This window comes from Elephas maximus, chromosome 23 (genome assembly GCF_024166365.1).
Source record: "Elephas maximus indicus isolate mEleMax1 chromosome 23, mEleMax1 primary haplotype, whole genome shotgun sequence".
Lineage (NCBI taxonomy): Eukaryota > Metazoa > Chordata > Mammalia > Proboscidea > Elephantidae > Elephas > Elephas maximus.
In genome coordinates, this window is record NC_064841.1 from 3445452 (window position 1) to 3463694 (window position 18243).

An 18243-nucleotide genomic window follows, 5' to 3' on the forward strand; every position below is an offset into this window, starting at 1 on the left:
TGTGTCAATCCATCTCGTTGAGAGTCTTCCTCTTTTTTGCTGGCCCTCTACTTTACCAAGCATGGTGTCCTTCTCCAGGGACTTGTCCCTCCTGACAACATGTCCAAAGTATGTGAGACGAAGGAGCATCCTGGCTGTACTTCTTCCAAAACAGATTTGTTCATTCTCCTGGAAGTCCATTGCATATTCAATATTCTTTGCTGACATCATAATTCAAAGGTGTCAATTCTTCTTTGTTTTTCCTTATTCATTGTCCAGCTTTCTCATGCATATAAGGCAATTGAAAATACTCTGGCTTGTGTCAGGGGCACCTTAGTCCTCAAAATGACAGCTTCGCTTTTGAACACTTTAAAGAGGTCTTTTGCAGCAAATTTGCCCAATGCAATATGTTGTTTTATTTCCCGACTGCAGCATCTATGGGCTTTGACTGTGGACCCAACTAAAAGACAATCCTTGGCAGATTTAATATTTTCTCCATTTATCATGATGTTGAAGAAACCCTGGTAGCGCAGTGGTTAAAGTGATCGACTGTTAACCAAAAGGTTGGCAGTTTGAAACGACCGTTGGCTCTGCAGAGGAAAGACGTGGCAATATGCCTGTAAAAAGACTTACAGCCTTGGAAACTCTACGGGGTCGCTATGAGTCTGATGACTCTTATTGGTCCAGTTGTGAAGATTTCTGTTTTCTTTATGCTGAAGTATAATTCATATCAAAGGCTGTAGTCTTTCATTCATCAGTAAGTGCCCCAAATCCTCTTCACTGTCAGCAAACAAGGTTGTGTCACGCTGTGTTCTTCTTGCTCAGCATACAGACTGAGTAAGCATGGTGGAAGGTTACAACCCTGCCACACACCCTTCCTGACGTTAAACCATGAAGTATCCCGTTGTTCTGTTCGAAAAACTACCTCTTGGTCCATGTACACGTTCCTAATGACCACAATTAAGTGTTCTGGTATTCCCATTCTTCACAATGTTATCCGTAATTTGCTATGATCCACACAGTCAAATGCCTTTGCATAATCAATAATACACCAGTAAACATCTTTCTGGTATTTTCTGCTTTCAGCCAGGATCCATCTGACATCAGCAATGATAGCCCTCATTCTACAACCTCTTCTGACTCCAGCTTGGATTTCTGGCAGTTCCTCATCGATGTACTGCTGCAACCATTTTTTAATTATCTTCAGCAAAATTCTACTTGCGTGTGATATTAATGATATTGTTTGATAATTTCCACCTTCTGCTGGATCACCTTTCTTTGGAATGTGCACGGATATGGATCTTTTCCAGTCAGTTAGCCAGGTAGCTGTCTTCCAAATTTCTTAGTATGGACAAGTGAGCGCCTCCAGAGCTGCATCACTTGTTGAAAGATCTCAGTTGGTGTCCCATCAATTCCTGGAGACTTGTTTTTCACCAGTGTCCTCAGTGCAGCTTGAACTTCTTCCCTCAGTGCCACCGGTTCTTAATCATATGCTACCTCCCAAAATGGTTGAAGGTCAACCAATTCTTTTCCGTACAGCCACTCTGTGTATTCCTTCCATCTTCTTTTGATGCTTCCTGCGTTGTTCAATATATGCTCGTAGAACCCTTCAGTATTGCAACTCAAGGCTTGAATTTTTTTTTCAGTTCTTTCAGCTTGAGAAATGCCAAGCGTGCTCTTCACATTTGGTTTTCTAACTCCAGTGAGATGATGGAAGTAGTCAGAGACCCACCCTCCCTACCTTCAGGGGTTATATTCTAGTGGTAGGTGTGGAAGGAGAGAGGGGATACAGAAACTGTAGAAAGCCTTCCAGGCAGAGGGAACTCCTGAAGAAATGCCCTGAGGGCAAACAAGTCAGGTGTGTTGGAGGTAGGCCTGGAAGCTGATGTGCCTGGAGGAGGGTGACCCAGGAGGGAGCAGCAAGAAAGAAGATTCCAGAGTTACTCAACCCTATGGAGCAGTTCTACTCTGTCCTATAGGGTCACTATGAGTCGGAATCGACTCAATGGTGACAGATTTGGTTTGGGTTAGGTAGAGCTGCTGAGAGGTCAGTTCAGGGGGGCTTTTAGGACATGGTACAGATTTTGGCTTCATTAATGTAACTGGACTGTTCCAGGTTTGCTCAGCACTGCCATAGAGACAGAAAATGGGCGAAAGTGAAAGAAGAAGCTTTATTTGGTTGGCCAAGCAAAGGAGCACTCTGGGACTTGCGTCACCAAGATGGCTCCCAGAACAATAGGCCAAGGGGTTTATATGCGTGAAGTAAATCGGGTTTGCGGTCTTTAGGAACACCTCAAGGTGGTGCCAGCTTGCTGATTGGTCTGGCCCCAAAAGGCATTCCTGGGGCAGTCTGACCTTTCTGCACTTACTCATTCTAAAAAGGTGTGGAGGGGGGGTCTCTCAAACCAGATCTTGGGCTCGGACCCCTTGCTTCTGAAAGCCTTCCCCCAATCTTGGACCACTAAACTTTGGTTCCATCCAGTGGGAGAAGAGTTCTGGAGTCACCCACAGGACAGAGTCAATGGTTCTGTGCATGTCAGGCTGACCAGATCTAGTTCGTGCCAGTTTCAGCTGGTTGTGCAAACCCAGTCTCTTGTTTTTCTCAGTTTGGCCAGAAACAGGAAGTATACCTAAGTAAGAAGATAGCTTAAAGACAGGGAGTTAGTTCCTATATCACAGAAGATAGCAGGCACAGCCCTTTGCCTATCCAGGATGGTAGACAGGCTGCCAGTCTCATTAATATTGAATTTTACCTAAACCCTGTGATACTGGAAAATGGCAATGGTTAAAGAAATCCTCCCTCCCCCCACCCTTCCCATATGACTTAAATAAGACTCATGGATACCCCTTGTTCACCTGTGACAAGGTCAGACACAGACCACCAAATTCCCATTCCCTGCTTCATAAATGATTAACTGAACTGTTTTCCCCAGTGATCAATCAGAAACCAAGCATCTGTTCACCAAACTTAATTTCTCTCCTTTCCCCAAGTCCCTGAACTTTGGCCTCCTCTCACTTTGAGCCAACATACTCCCCTCTTTAAGGGCCCTTCCAAGAAAATAGGCTGACCTCAGCTTAAAGCATTCTGATTTACTATCCCATGACACCACCTTTTCATCCCACTTCCCCACACCTGGGTTTTTCCTATCCTGGTTTACTCTTGGTCTACTTGTAGATCTTACAGTCTTAGTGTTCTCCCTGGAACAATAGGCCCCTTCCCCATTGTTCTAATCTCTTTCCCCCTTTCTTTCTGAGTAAAGCTTCTTCCCATCAAAGACTGGGTTTTTTTTTTTTGAAGCATTTATTCTGAATTTATAGAGCAGAGAAATGAAATTATCTTACCTAGGAACTACAAAGACTGCATTGGCTGCTGTGCAGAGAATGGACTATAGGGAGATGAGGGTAGAACCGGGAAGCCAATCAGGATGTCACTGCTGAGAAGTCAAGAAGGGTAAGGTCATAGAATTATTCAAGAAAATACTCCCCCTCTTTTAAACTTAATTCTTAATCCTTCACAGAAACTAAACTCGTGATAAAGATAATTCTTGGAAAAATTTAAATAATTAGATAAGTGTAAAAATAGCTCCAACTATAAACATGGCAGAAGCACTGGACCTCCTTGTCTAACCTCACAACAGGGAAGGAGAATCACTAGCAGCACCAACAGCCCAAGGCTGATTCCTTTGAAGCAGAGACCAGACACACCTTCTCTCTCCAGCTTTTTTACCAGTTCTGACACAGGCCATTCCTCCCATGGCACTCTCTACTTCTCTGATGGGTGTCCGTATTTCCTGCAGTGGCCACACAGAACTCAGAGACAATACTCACAATTATGTCGTTTGTTAGGGAAGTACCAGGTTATAATTCAGGATCAGGAATGACTTCAGATACAGTTCTTTGGTCAGGACAGCTTCTCGGGCTCTTGGGCCAGCCCCGCCTCTGCCTTGCTCCGGCAAGTCTTACAAAGCTTTTTAACTCTATCAATAAGTGCCCAGAGGCACCCAACTCCACCAGCAAGCCTCCTGCACTAAGCTTTCTCACTCTGTGGGCCAGGAAGCCCGCCACGCTGTGTCCTGCTTGTCTCCTAGTTCTGCTGCCTCTGCTGCTGCTCTTTCTCTGCTGCTGCTTCTCGCCATCTCTTGCCATCTCTCCCTGTCTCTGGTGTTACAGCTTGCTCTGGCTCTGTCTGTCTCCTGGGTCTAGGAGGCTCTCAGCACAGGAATCCCAAGTCCAAAGGGCATGCTCCACTCTTAGCTCTTCTTTCTTAGTGGTAGTGAAGGCTTCACTTTCTGCCTCAGGGATGGCTTATTTTAAGCTTAGTGAGATTGTACAACTGACTGATCCCCTTGTTAGGGTTCCATATACCTTATTTGCATGGTCCCACCCCCACATTGGGCAAATCTGCTGTAAAAGATCTCTTTAAAATGTTGAAAAGCAAAGATGTCACCTTGAAGACCAAGGTGCGCCTGCTCCAAGCCATGGTGTTTTCAATCATCTCATATGTATGCAGAAGCTGGATGACAAATAAGGAAGAATGAAGAAGAACTGACGCCTTTGAATTACGGTGTTGGCAAAGAATATTGACTATACCATGGACTGCCAAAAGAATGAACAAATCTGTCTTGGAAGAAATATAGCCAGAATGCTCCTTAGAAGCAAGGATGGAGAGACTATCTCAAATACTTTGGACATGTTGTCAGGAGAGATCAGTCCCTGGAGGAGGACGTCATGCTTGGTAAAGTAAGTGGATGAAAAAGAAGACCCTCAATGAGATGGATTGACACAGTGGCTGTAACAATGGGCTCAAGCATAATGATTGTGAGGACGGCACAGGACCGGGCAGTGTCTCATTCTGTTGTACATAGTGTCACTATGAGTTGGAACTGACTTGAGGGACACATAACAACAACACCCCCACAAGCGTGCTGTGCACCTTATAATGCATTATTAGGATGCTGTCTAATCCTCTTGGTGAGCCACGATCACCTTATTTGCCTAGGCCCACTCAATCATTTGGTGGGAGTTACAAAACCATGGTGAGAAAGACCACATAAAAGGGATCCGTGGCACTACAATAAGCCATATCTAGCCTATAAAACGCGGGCACGTAAACTTAAACCAATGCAAGCTGCCTCCTGCTGAACAATAACCAATCATTTAAATTTCCCTTCTGGGAAATCCTCTAACAATTTGGACTGTATATAAACTGATCAAAGTTGTAATGTGATGAGCTTGTCTCTTTGGAGGGGTACTCTCCATTCAAGAACAGTTTTTCCACCCAATAAAACCTTTTACCTCTCATCGACTTATTGATCGGATTTTTAATTTTGACAGAATTAACCATTGGATTAAACCCTGTGGAGGTCATCATGACCTTGACGAGAGCAGTTTGGTGGTGTGGCAGGGTAAAACCTGATTTGAGTGAGTTTAAGAAATCATTTTTTTTTGGAAGAAACAGTGGAAAGAGAGGAGTTGGAGAAATGCTGAGGTGTTTTGCTGTGAAGGCAACCAGAGAAATGGGGCTGTAGCTGGAGAAGTTGTGGTATCAAGAGGGAGGTTTGTTTGATTTTTTAATTACAGTCCCTGAGTGGTGCAAACATTAGCACACTTGGCTGCTAACTGAAAGGTGGAGGTTCTAGTCTACCCAGAGGTGGGTTGGGAGAATGGCCTGGTGGTCTACTTCGGAAAAGTTAGCCACTGACACTCATGTGGTTGTCACGAGTCAGAATCAACTTCAGGGCTTTTAATGAGAGAAAGTACAGGTTGTTTGCATGCTGATGAAAACAATCCAGTAGACTGGGGGAAATGGATAATGGAGAGAGGGGGGACAACTGCTTCAGCAATGATCTTGAGTAAATGAGAAGGGAAGGGACCTTGGGCACAAGCAGAGGGGTTGCCCTTAGCCGGGAGCATGGACAGTCCATCCACAGGCACAGGAGGGAAGGCAGAGCATGTGGACACAGGCGCAGATGGGTGGGTGGACATGGAGAGGAGCGCTGAGGACATTCGACTCAGATGGCTTCCATTTTCTTAAACAGAAAGCAAGCGGAGAGTGAGAAGTGTTAGAAGTTTGATGTAAGAAGGGAAGGTGTGAAAACTAACTAACTAGGGGAGTCTGAATGTTATTCAAAAGGGTTATTTAATAATTTTGGAAAGAGTAAATATTCCAGGGAAATGTAGTGGGGTTTCCAGGCAGAATGAAGGATCTGCTAGTAGTTGGGGTCAGGGGTTGGAGCAAGCCCAGTCAGGCTGGCCGTATGTGTCTACTGCTGCATGTTATCCTGAGTGCGTTCAGCTGGGAATTGAGAGTGACGCAAGGAAGTGATTATAATGACTGATCATGGAATTTAAACTGGTAAGGAGAAAATTGAAGAACTGCTAGAAGAAATGAGCAGCAAAAATTGGAAATGGTAGTCAGAGTCAGACTGAGATGATGACAAAGTCAGAGCATGTCATGGGAGTGAGTGATGTTACAAGGGAAAGGGCATGATTATTGGAGGACAGGAGGTAAAGGAAACAGGAAGCCTGGCTATTGGAAGATCACTACTTGGACCCTGAAATCTGGAGTCACTTCAGAGACAGTGGCAGTGAGCCTGGAGATAAAATCTTCAAAAAACGAGGGAAAAGTACCCAGGGGTCCCTAGGTAACTGCATTGAGGAGGGGTAGAGTCTTAGAAGCGAGGATGGAGAGACTTCATTTCATGTACTTTGGTCATGTTATCAGGAGGGACCGGTCCCTGCAGAAGGATATCATGCTTGGTAGAGTAGAGGGTCAGCAAAAAAAAGAAGACCTTCAATGGGGTGGATTGACACAGTGGCTGCAACAATGGGGTCAAACATAGCGAAAAACCCTGCGTGATCCTGTCTTTGCGACTGTTCTCAGCAGCAGTAGTGGTTTATCTCCATCCTCCTTGCCCGCTTAAGTGCGTGCCACCACCCCATGGAAGATTTAATGGACATGAGGCCCCAAAGCTATCTTTTCAGTTGTGAGCTAAAGGCCGACAAGGATCATCACTTTGAGGTGGGTAATGATGAAAACGCGCACCAGTTATCTTTAAGAACAGTCAGTTTAGGGGCTGGTGCAAAGGATGAATTGCATGTTGTTGAAGCCGAGGCGATGAATTAGGAAGGCAGTCCAGTTACAGTAACACTGACAACTTTGAAAATGTCTGTTCAGCCAGCAGTGTCCCTTGGGGGCTTTGAAATAACACCACCTGCGGTCTTAGGGTAGAGGTGTGGCTCAGGGCCTGTGTGTATTAGTGGACAGTTCCGTGGAGGGAGATGCAGGGTCAGCTGATGAAGACGAGGGTGATCAGGAAAGTGATTTGCCCCGGCAGGTGGTGACAAGGTTCCACAAAAAACAGTACAACTGGCTGCTGATGAGGATGACTCACGATGATGATGAAGGTGAAGATGATGATGATTTTGACGATGAAGAAAAAGGCCCAGTGAAGAAATCTATACAGGATACCCCAGCCCAAAATGCACAAAAACCAAACCAGAATGGAAAAGGTTCAAAACCATCAACACCAATGATCCTTCAATAAAAAGGTCAAGAATCCTTCAAAACAAACAGGAAAAAAATCTCCTAAAATACCAAAAGGACTTAGCACTGTAGAAGACACTGAAGCAAAAATGCAAGCAAGCACAGAAAAAGGTGGTTCTCTTCCCAGAGTGGAAGCCAAATTCATCAATTATGTGAAGAATTGACCAGGAGGTATTCACGGTCTCTGGCAGGGGAGGAAGTCTCTTTAAGAAAACTAGTTTAAACGGTTTGTTAAAATTTTCCACCTTGTTTCTGTAACAGTTGCTATCTGGCTGTCCTTTTATACTGCAGGGTGAGAATGTTCCCTACCGTGTCTAATAAACGTTGTCTGTGGTCTTTTGCCAAGAATGTGTTGTCCAAAATGCCCATTCAGTTTTTAAAGACGGAGCTCTACCCCTTGCGTGGTTTTAAGTATGTCTGGAAGGTTATGACAGGACACAATAGCAGTGGTCAGATACATGGAAATGGTGGGGATGGCAATAATCGCGAGGATGGCATAGGACTGGGCGGGTTTGCGACGGCTCGGGCCAGTGGAGTGCAGTGGACGCAATATGAAGCCGGGTTGTAAAAGACGATGCAATGTCTGTCTAATTCGCCAGAGTGCTCGCACTTGGAGCCCTGAGCTGCCACCTGAGAAGTCTGACTCCCCTGAGAACACCAGCTGTCAGGAAGCCAAGTGGAATGAAGAAGCCAGCGTAAAAAAGTCAGTCAAGCCACACAGAACTCAGAGACAATACTCACAATTATGTGGTTTGTTAGGGAAGTACCAGGTTACAATTCAGGATCAGGAATGACTTCAGATACAGTTCATTGGTCAGGACAGCTTCTCAGGGCATTGAAATATTTATCTTGAATACTGAGGGTTTTTTTTAGCTCCCCTTTAAATTTTGCACCTAGATGAAAATCACGCAAGGGAGCAATTAGTCCAAAGGACTAACGGACCACATGAACCACAGCCTACATGACCCTGAGACCAAAAGAACTAGATGGTGCTTGGCTACTTCCACTGAGCACTCTGACTGGGATCACAACAGAGGGTGCTGGACAGAATTGAAGAAAAATTATAGAACGAAAAATCGAAATCACAAAAAAGGCCAAACTTACTGGTCTGACAGAGAGTGAAGGAACCCCAGAAACTGTGGCCCTAAGACGCCCTTCTGAACTGGAATTGAAGCCTTTCCCAGAGAACACCTTTTACAAACCAAAGACAGGCTCATAAAATAAACAGTAACACCCGAGACGAATGTGCTTCTTAGAAAGATCAATTATAGGAGATCAAAAGGGCAGCATTTACCCAAAGGCTAAGATGAGTATGCAGGAAGGAGTAGCAAATCAAGAGGAAAGGAAAAAGGGGAACCCAGGGCGGAAAGGGCGAGAGTACGGACACATTGTGGGGAATAAAACCAAGGTCGTGGGATAGTTTGTGTACAAACTATCGACTGGGAAACTAATTTGTAAACTTTCACCTAATGCATAATAAAAAATAAAAACAAAAATTAAAGAAAAAACAAAGTGTTAAAAAGCAAAACCATTTTGCACCTAGAGCAAGTGCCTCACTGGCCTCCCCCTCGTCCTGGCCCTGAGGGACATTTTAGCCCCTTTTACTGATAGACTGGCAGGTGGTCTTCTCAGTCTATCTGTAGAGACGTGTACATCCAAAGAACAAACATGCAATAAAAGTAAGCAAACAAGCAAGACTTCTGAATGGAAAGCCTTTCTCCAGAGATGATTACAGGTTCTCCTCCCTCTGCAGGCTCAGCTCTTGGGAGGAACACACAGATACCAGCAAACTGTTAAAAACAATAGCCAAAAAAAAAAAAAAAAAACTGCCCTCCCGTGGATTCTGATTCATAGCGACCCCCTGGTTTCCAAAGCTGTAAATCTCTACGGAGCAGACTGCCACATATTTCTGCCATGGGACTTCTGCTGGTTTTGAACCGCCAACCTTTCAGTTAGCAGTTGAGCGCTTTAAACGCTGCACCACCAGGGCTCCTTTAAAAACAACAGCCACCGTCTGTTAATTCCATCTGCTTCCACTGAGAAATAAGAAATCATTGCATGGCGGTTTCAGTGGTCTTCGAACACGTAGAGGGGATTTTAGGAATATGTTGTATTCACTTTGAGAAAAAATCTATAAAGGAAAATTCTTTAACAGTTGGATATGAGTATGAGACAGCTGGCAGTTTAAAAACGTGGCCCTCAGTTTTCTGACACCCTCCCAGGAAGAGGTGGGGGTCTAGGGCCACAGCACTTGAACATGAGCAGGCTTGCGACAGATCGGGCCAGTGGACTGCAGCGGGTGCAATATGAAGCCGGGTCGTAAAAGACGATGCAACGTCTGTTTAATTCACCACAGCGTTCGCACTTGGAGCCCTGAGCTGCCACCTGAGAAGTCTGACTGCCCTGAGAACACCAGCTGTCAGGAAGCCAAGTGGCATGAAGAAGCCAGTGTAAATACGTCAGTCAAGAAAGGACAAATACTGCATAATCCACTTTAAGGACTATCTAGAAGAGCAAAACATATAGAGACCAACGTTTAGTGGTTACCAGGGGCAGGTGGGAAGGAGAGGGGAAGGAGGACTCACTGCTTCAGGGACACTGGCTTCTGTTAAGTGTGAGGAAAACTGTGGAAATGAAGAGTGGGGACGGTTGAACAACGTAGTATTCGGTAATTCTGTCACAAGTCTGTTACAGAACGCTACCTGTAAAAAATGTTGAAAGGGAAAATGTTACACACATATTTATCAGAATAAAAAATAGATAAATAAAAAGCCATGTGTAGGCTCTCCTGTCTTGGAGTCATTCCAGCCCAAGAGATAAGGACCAAGACCTCAAGGAAGAGAGAGAAACCATCCCTGCTATGTCCTGTCTGAATTCCTGACCCACAAAATCCATGAACACAGTCAAATGGTTGCTTCGACCTGCTAAATTTGGGTCAATATGTTACATAGCAGTAGTAACTAGAACAGAGTATTTACCAACATGAATGAATAGATTCACTCTCCAGGAATACCCCAATCGTCTGCAGAACGGAAGTGCACAGTGTTTTGGGATAACGTTTTTCCAAAAAATCGGAAGTAGTCTCTGTACATAAATATTATCCCACTTGCCGTTTTCTATTACAGCCTCAGGGCAACAGAACACGTACAGCCTTGCCAGTGTTTTCCTTTCAAACTGCCTTCTCTCTTGTAGGATTGGAAGGATAAAGTTATGAAACCTTGTTCTTTGAGTCCCTGTTTCAACCTTTATCCCGTGAATGCAGATGTTAGTAAAATGCACCCCCAAGCATCTCGATAACAGCTGATCAGCGTATCTTTTCCGGAAATGATGTTATTTCATGACTACGTATTTTACAGACCTAGCAGGAAAAATGTCAGCATTGTTGCTGACAGTTTAAAGAAATATCATTATTTTTGTTTGTATTTTTAAGCCACAGAGATAAAATCAATCCCCAGCAATATTCTTGCTTTTCTGGTTATTTGGTTGGTTGATGTCATGGATTGAATTGTGTCCCTCCAAAATATATGTCAACTTGGTTAGGCCATGATTCCCAGAACTGTGTGCTTCTCCACCATTTTCTGATTAGGGTGGGATTGTAACACCCTTACTAAGGTCACATCCCTGATCCAATGTGAAGGGAGTTTCCCTGGGGTGTGGCCTGTACCACCTTTTATCTCACAAGCAAGGAAAAGGAAGCAAGCAGAGAGTGGGGGGCCTTGTACCACCAAGAAAGCAGTGCCAGGAGCAGAGCACATTCTTTGAACGCAGGGTCCCTGTGCAGAGAGGCTGCTAGTCTGGGGGAAGATTGATGAGAAGGCCAACAGAGAGAGAAAGCCTTCCCCTGGAGCTGACACCCTGAACTTGGACTTTTAGCCTACTTTACTGTGAAGAAATAAATTTCTCTTTGTTAAAGTCATCTACTTATTTGTATTTTGAAGCAGTGCTAGATAATTAAGATAGTTGGTTTCGGTTTTTTGGTCTTACAATACTGTGTATGGTAAGGATCCCCCACGTGTCTGTCAGTTTGTCGTACCGTGGGGGCTTGCGTGTTGCTGTGATGCTGGAAGCTGGTATTCAGATACCAGCAGGGTCATCCATGGAGGACAGGTTTCAGCTGAACTTCCAGACTAAGACAGACTAGGGAGAAGGACCCAGCAGTCTACTTCTGAAAAGTATTAGCCAGTGAAAACCTTATGAGTAGCAGCGGAACATTGTGTGATATAGTGCTGGCAGATGAGCCCCCAGGTTGGAAGGCACTCAAAAGATGACTGGGGAAGAGCTGCCTCCTGAAAGTAGAGTTGATCTTAATAACATGGATGGAGTCCAGCTTTCGGGATCTTCATTTGCTGATGTGGCACGACTCAAAATGAGAAGAAACAGCTGCAAACATCCATTAATAACCGGAACCTGGAATGTACGAAGTATGAATCTAGGAAAATTGGAAATCGTCAAAAATGAAATCGAATGCATAAACATCGATATCCTAGGCGTTAGTGAGCTGAAATGGACTGGTACTGGCCATTTTGAATCGGACAATCATATAGTCTACTATGCTGGGAATGACAACTCGAAGAGGAATAGTGTTGCATTCATTGTCAAAAAGAAATGTTTCAAGATCTATCCTGAAGTACAACGCTGTCAATGATAGGATAATACCCATACGCCTACAAGGAAGACCAGTTAATACGACTATTATTCAAATTTACGTACCAACCACTAGGGCCAAAGATGAAGAAATAGAAGATTTTTATCAGCTGCTACAGTCTGAAATTGATCGAACATGCAATCAAGGTGCATTGATAATTACTGGCGACTGGAATGCAAAAGTTGGAAACAAAGAAGAAGGATCAGTAGTTGGAACATATGGCCTTGGTGATAGCAACAATGTCGGAGATCGAATGATAGAATTTTGCAAGACCAACGACTTCTTCATTGCAAATACCTTCTTTCACCAACATAAATGGCGACTATACACATGGACCTCGCCAGAAGGAACACACAGAAATCAAATTGACTACATCTGTGGAAAGAGACGACGGAAAAGCTCAATATCATCGAAGAACAAGGCCAGGGGCCAATTACGGAACAGACCATCAATTGCTCATATGTAAGTTCTAGCTGAAACTGAAGAAAATCAGAGCAAGTCCATGAGAGCCAAAATACGACCTTGAGTATATCCCACCTGAATTTAGAGACCATCTGAAGAATAGATTTGACGCATTGAACACTAGTGACCGAAGACCAGACGAGTTGTGGAATGACATCAAGGACATCATCCATGAAGAAAGCAAGAGGTCACTGAAAAGACAGGAAAGAAAGAAAAGACCAAGGTGGATGTCAGAGGAGACTCTGAAACTTGCTCTTGAGCGTTGAGCAGCTAAAGCAAAAACATTCACGACGTAAAAGAACTGAACAGAAGATTTCAAAGGGTCTCTCGAGAAGACAAAATAAAGTATTATAATGACACGTGCAAAGAGCTGGAGGTGGAAAACCAAAAGGGAAGAACACGCTCGGCGTTTCTCAAGCTGAAAGAACTGAAGAAAAAATTCAAGCCTCAAGCTGCAATAGTGAAGGATTCCATGGGGAAAATATTAAACGACGCAGGAAGCATCAAAAGAAGATGGAAGGAATACACAGAGTCATTATACCAAAAAGAATTAGTCGATATTCAGCCATTTCAAGAGGTGTCGTATGATCAGGAACCACTGGTACTGAAGGAAGAAGTCCAAGCTGCTCTGAAGGCATTGGCGAAAAACAAGGCTCCAGGAATTGATGCAATATCAATTGAGATGTTTCAACAAACAGATGCAGCGCTGGAGGTGCTTGCTCATCTATGCCAAGAAATATGGAAGACAGCTTCCTGGCCAACTGACTGGAAGAGATCCATATATATGCATATTCCCAAGAAAGGTGATCCAACCGAATGTGGAAATTATAGAACAATATCATTAATTATCACACGGAAGCAAAATTCTGCTGAAGATCATTCAAAAACGGCTGCAGCAGTGTATCGATAGGGAACTGCCAGAAATTCAGGCTGGTTTCAGAAGAGGACATGGAACCAGGGATGTCATTGCTGATGTCAGATGGATCCTGGCTGAAAGCAGAGAATACCAGAAGGATGTTTACCTGTGTTTTATTGATTATGCAAAGGCATTTGACTGTGTGGATCATAACAAACTATGGATAACACTGCGAAGAATGGGAATTCCAGAACACTTAATTGTGCTCATGAGGAACCTTTCCATAGATCAAGAGGCAGTTGTTCGGACAGAAAAAGGGGATATTGATTGGTTTAAAGTCAGGAAAGGCGTGCGTCAGGGTTGTATTCTTTCATCATACCTATTTAATCTGTATCCTGAACAAACAATACGAGAAGCTGGACTATATGAAGAAGAATGGGGCATCAGGTTTGGAGGAAGACTCATTAACAACCTGCGTTATGCAGATGACACAACCTTGCTTGCTGAAAGTGAAAAGGACTTGAAGCACTTACTAATGAAGATCAAAGACCACAGCCTTCAGTATGGATTGCACCTCAACATAAAGAAAACAAAAATCCTCACAACTGGACCAATAAGCAACATCATGATAAAAGGAGAAAAGATTGAAGTTGTCAAGGATTTCATTTTACTTGGATCCACAATCAACAGCCACGGAAGCAGCAGTCGAGAAATCAAAAGACGCATTGCACTGGATAAATCTGCTGCAAAGGACCTCTTTAAAGTGTTGAAGAGCAAAGATGTCACCTTGAAGACTAAGGTGCGCCTGACCCAAGCCATGGTATTTTCAATCGCATCATATGCATGTGAAAGCTGGACAGTGAATAAGGAAGACCGAAGAAGAGTTGACGCCTTTGAACTGTGGTGTTGGCGAAGAATATTGAATATACCATGGACTGCCAAAAGAACGACTCTATGAGTCGGAATCAACTCGATGGCAGCGGGTTTGGTTTTTGTTTGCCAAAAGAACGAACAAATCCGTCTTGGAAGAAGTGCGGCCAGAATGCTCCTTAGAGCCAAGGATGGCGAGACTGCATCTTACATACTTTGGACATGTTGTCAGGAGGGATCAGTCCCTGGAGAATGACATCATGCTTGGCAGAGTACAAGGTCAGCAGAAAAGAGGAAGACCCTCAACGAGATGGATTGACACAGTGGCTGCAACAATGAGCTCAAGCATAACGATTGTGAGGATGGCGCAGGACCGGGCCATGTTTCGTTCTGTTGTACATAGGGTCACTGTGAGTCGGAACCGACCTGATGGCACCTAACAACAACAACATGGTAAGGATAATAATAAAGTTCTATAAATGTATCAAATACTCCTGGGAATAAGCAAGCTTTGTGTTTCTGTCATCCTGGGATTCAGGTTCCCAATTTATGGTGAGGTGTAAGATCAAAAAAAGTTAAACCAGCACCAAACCACCACCCTGAAAGGTAGAATTTTTGAACAACAGAACAATATAGAATAACAATGCTTCTCTGAATTGTAGATTTCAGGGTAAACATGTAACATTACATGGACATTCGACTCGACGGCACTGGGAGATGGGAGGACATTATGGGAACAATTTATCCTGACAGAAATGTTTGGATTTAAGATCATAGAGTGTACCATTTTTTCTGTTATCACTATCTAGCTACAAAATGTCATAAAATGAAGGATTATTTTTAAGTTATTTGTTTTCAAGATCGGAAACAGAAACATAAACCAAACTTCAGGAGTATCTCAAATGCCTTAGCAAAATATGAAATATGTTCCCAATTTCTACATAAGTTACTGTTGCCCAGGCAGTATAAGATAAACATCAAACACCAAACAAATAAATTGTTAATAAAAGAGCGTATTTGTCAGTTTGTATTCATATATCTTTGGAGCCCTGGAGGCAAAGTGGCTAAGAGCTCCGCTGCTAACCAAAAGATTGGCAGTTTGGATCTACCAACCACTGGAAACTCTATTGGGCAGTTCTACTCTGTCCTTTATAGTTGCTATGAGTCGGAATTGACTTGACAGCAATGGATTGGGTTAGGTTTTTTGTTTATTAGTGTATTTTGGTGAATTCTATTATTCAGTTTTAATTAGATATTAATTCCCTATTACATGTTCATGCAGAGACTAGGGAATTGGAAAGAGCAAGCCAATCTGGTTGAGCTGAAGCCCAGCCTCCTTGAAGGTGTATAATCTTAGTCAAGTGACCCTGTGTGCTTCAGGTTCCCCAAGTGTGGAACGAGAATAACGACATCCACTGGCAAGACTGGAAACAGGTGTCACCATGTTGAAGTCTTTAGGGTGGCCATGTGGCCTGGAAGCACTGACAGCCCATTTTATTATTTGGGGCAGCTAAAGCTACGGTTTATTCTGTTAAAAAAAAAAAAAAAAAGACACAAATCATTTGTGAAAATGCATCACAGATACGTTTGATTAGGGATTGATTAGAAATGCTATTTCTTGAGTTTTGTAGAACCCACAGCTATGTTATTTGGAAACCCTATGGGGCAGTTTTACTCTGTCCTATAGGGTCACTATGAGTCAGAATCAACTCGATGGCAACACTTTTTTTTTTTGGTTTGGGCAAGTTACAGAAATCTTTGGGTCTATTTCTTTATCTGTAAAATGTAGACTGAAACTTCAGACCTTACAAGTTTAAATTCTCTGATTTACTTCAGATACACCTTAGATTTTTATTTGGATTTCAATTAACTTTCAGAACAATTAACCACTCTTCACACCTCGTTAGCTGGTTTTTATTCTGGAGCTTCTGTGATGGTTAAGGTTGCATGTCCACTTGGCTGGGCCATGATTCTCAGAGGTTTGGCAGTTATGACTTAGTTTGGCGGTGATGTAATCACCTCCGTGATGAGATCTATTACTACCAGCCACTCAGTTGAAAGGGAGTTTCCTTGGGGATGTATCCTATATGGACTTTTGCTATCTCTGGATCCTGCACCTGTTGATCCTGGGTTCGTCAGCCCCTACAGCTACGTGAGCAGAAGAAACCTCTAGCCTGACACCTGACCCAGGGACTTCAGACTTGCCAGCCCCTACAACTGCGTGAGCCATTTCCTTGAGATAAATCTCTATGTATACATACACACTTCACTGGTTTTGCTTCTCTAAAGAAGCCAGCCAGAGACAGCTTCGAACCAGTTCATTCTGTTCAAACCCCTGCTGGGAATCTGCATTTAACAAGACCCCCAGGTAATACATAAGAATTATCTGGGGATCTTATTAAAATGTAGATTTTGATTCAGTGTATCTGGGGTGGAAATGCAAATTCTCAGCAAGAGTTCAAACCAGAACGAACAAATTCAAAACCCTGTTTTATACACAGGCTTGGAGATGCTACTCCTGGACAGTCAAAAGGAAAATTAAAAGTAATTTCATCAAGGCAAACTAGGTGCTGCTTATCCTTGCTTCCATATACAGTGAAACCTGTGAGAGCTGGAACTCGAGGGGACTGCCTTGTTTTTTGGGGTCTCGATAGTTTTCTGCCTTTGACAGGGTACAGTCTTACTTTTCTATTGCTCTCTCTATCCAGAATCCTACCTCATAAACACCCAGAAAGTGTTTCTTTTTGATTTTATAGGATTGGAAAAGAAATGAAACCATTTTTTCACAATTTGTATGTTTATTCAAATTATACACAGATATGCACATATGTGCATCTACTGTTAAAACAAAGGTATGGGTAAAAGTCACTTCTTAATAAAAACATCTAACGTCAACTGTTTAGCTTGTTTTGTTTTTTTGATGAAATTGTTGAAACAAATTTCCAAATCCGTAGCCTTATCAAAAAACTCTTGGTCTCCTTTAACTTTTCCAAATTCCTTCAAAGCCTTTATATAGTTGAAAACTTGTGTTTGACTTAAAGGCTCAGGCTCCTCTAAGGGCAGGTCTTCACCATCTTCATCATCGCCATCTTTAGGTTGGGAGTCCACCACTTCTCGCAGGTTTATATCGTCCATTTCTGTGGCAATCTCTTTGTCAATATCAATACAAGCTGCAGCAGTGATTCTGGTTTCCGAACCAGCACTATAAATGTCACTTACTGCATCCTGAATCTGCGTGACGTTATCAGGCTCAGTAACTGTTTCATTTTGTTCACTATCACCACTGCCAAATAAGAAACCACAGTTCTTAAAGCATTTTCTTACATTGCAAATGATCCCATGTTTTTTTTTGAAGCTTTGAAGCCACCCGTTAGATGCTGAGAATCCATCCACTTTTAAAAGTTTTGCCATTTCCTTCGCCTTTGCCTGCAGGATAGGTCCTGAAATGGGAACATTTTTGGCAGAGGCTTGAAGAAACCACTCAAAAACAGATTTGTTGATTTCTGCATAATTTCCATCCCTTCCTTTCTTGATGTTTACATTGGTGCCGCTCATGTATTTTTCAATTATTTTATCCTTTTCTTTCATAATTGAGTAAATTTGTGATTTGCCGCACTTGAACTTTATTACAGCTTCCTTGACAGTCTTTTTCTCTTCCACTATCATTCTGACAACGTCAAACTTTTCTTTCAGAGATAAGTTTCTCACTCTCTTATCCATGGCTGTGAAGGAACAAGCTTTTTTAAAAAAGAAAAAAAATATATGTTCTTATAGAAATTAAGGAACTTATTTTCTCAAAAAACATGATACCTCAAACGAAAAGAAAAAAACTATCAACATCATTATATGATAAAATTAGTACACTGAAGTAAAATATTTAAGGGA

The 18243-nt window shown here is 42.9% G+C and overlaps 1 pseudogene; it reads left to right on the forward strand.

Moving 5' to 3' along the window:
* Positions 1–6919: 6919 nt before the first annotated feature.
* LOC126066535 (nucleophosmin-like) lies at positions 6920–7689 on the forward strand (annotated as a pseudogene).
* Positions 7690–18243: the final 10554 nt, after the last annotated feature.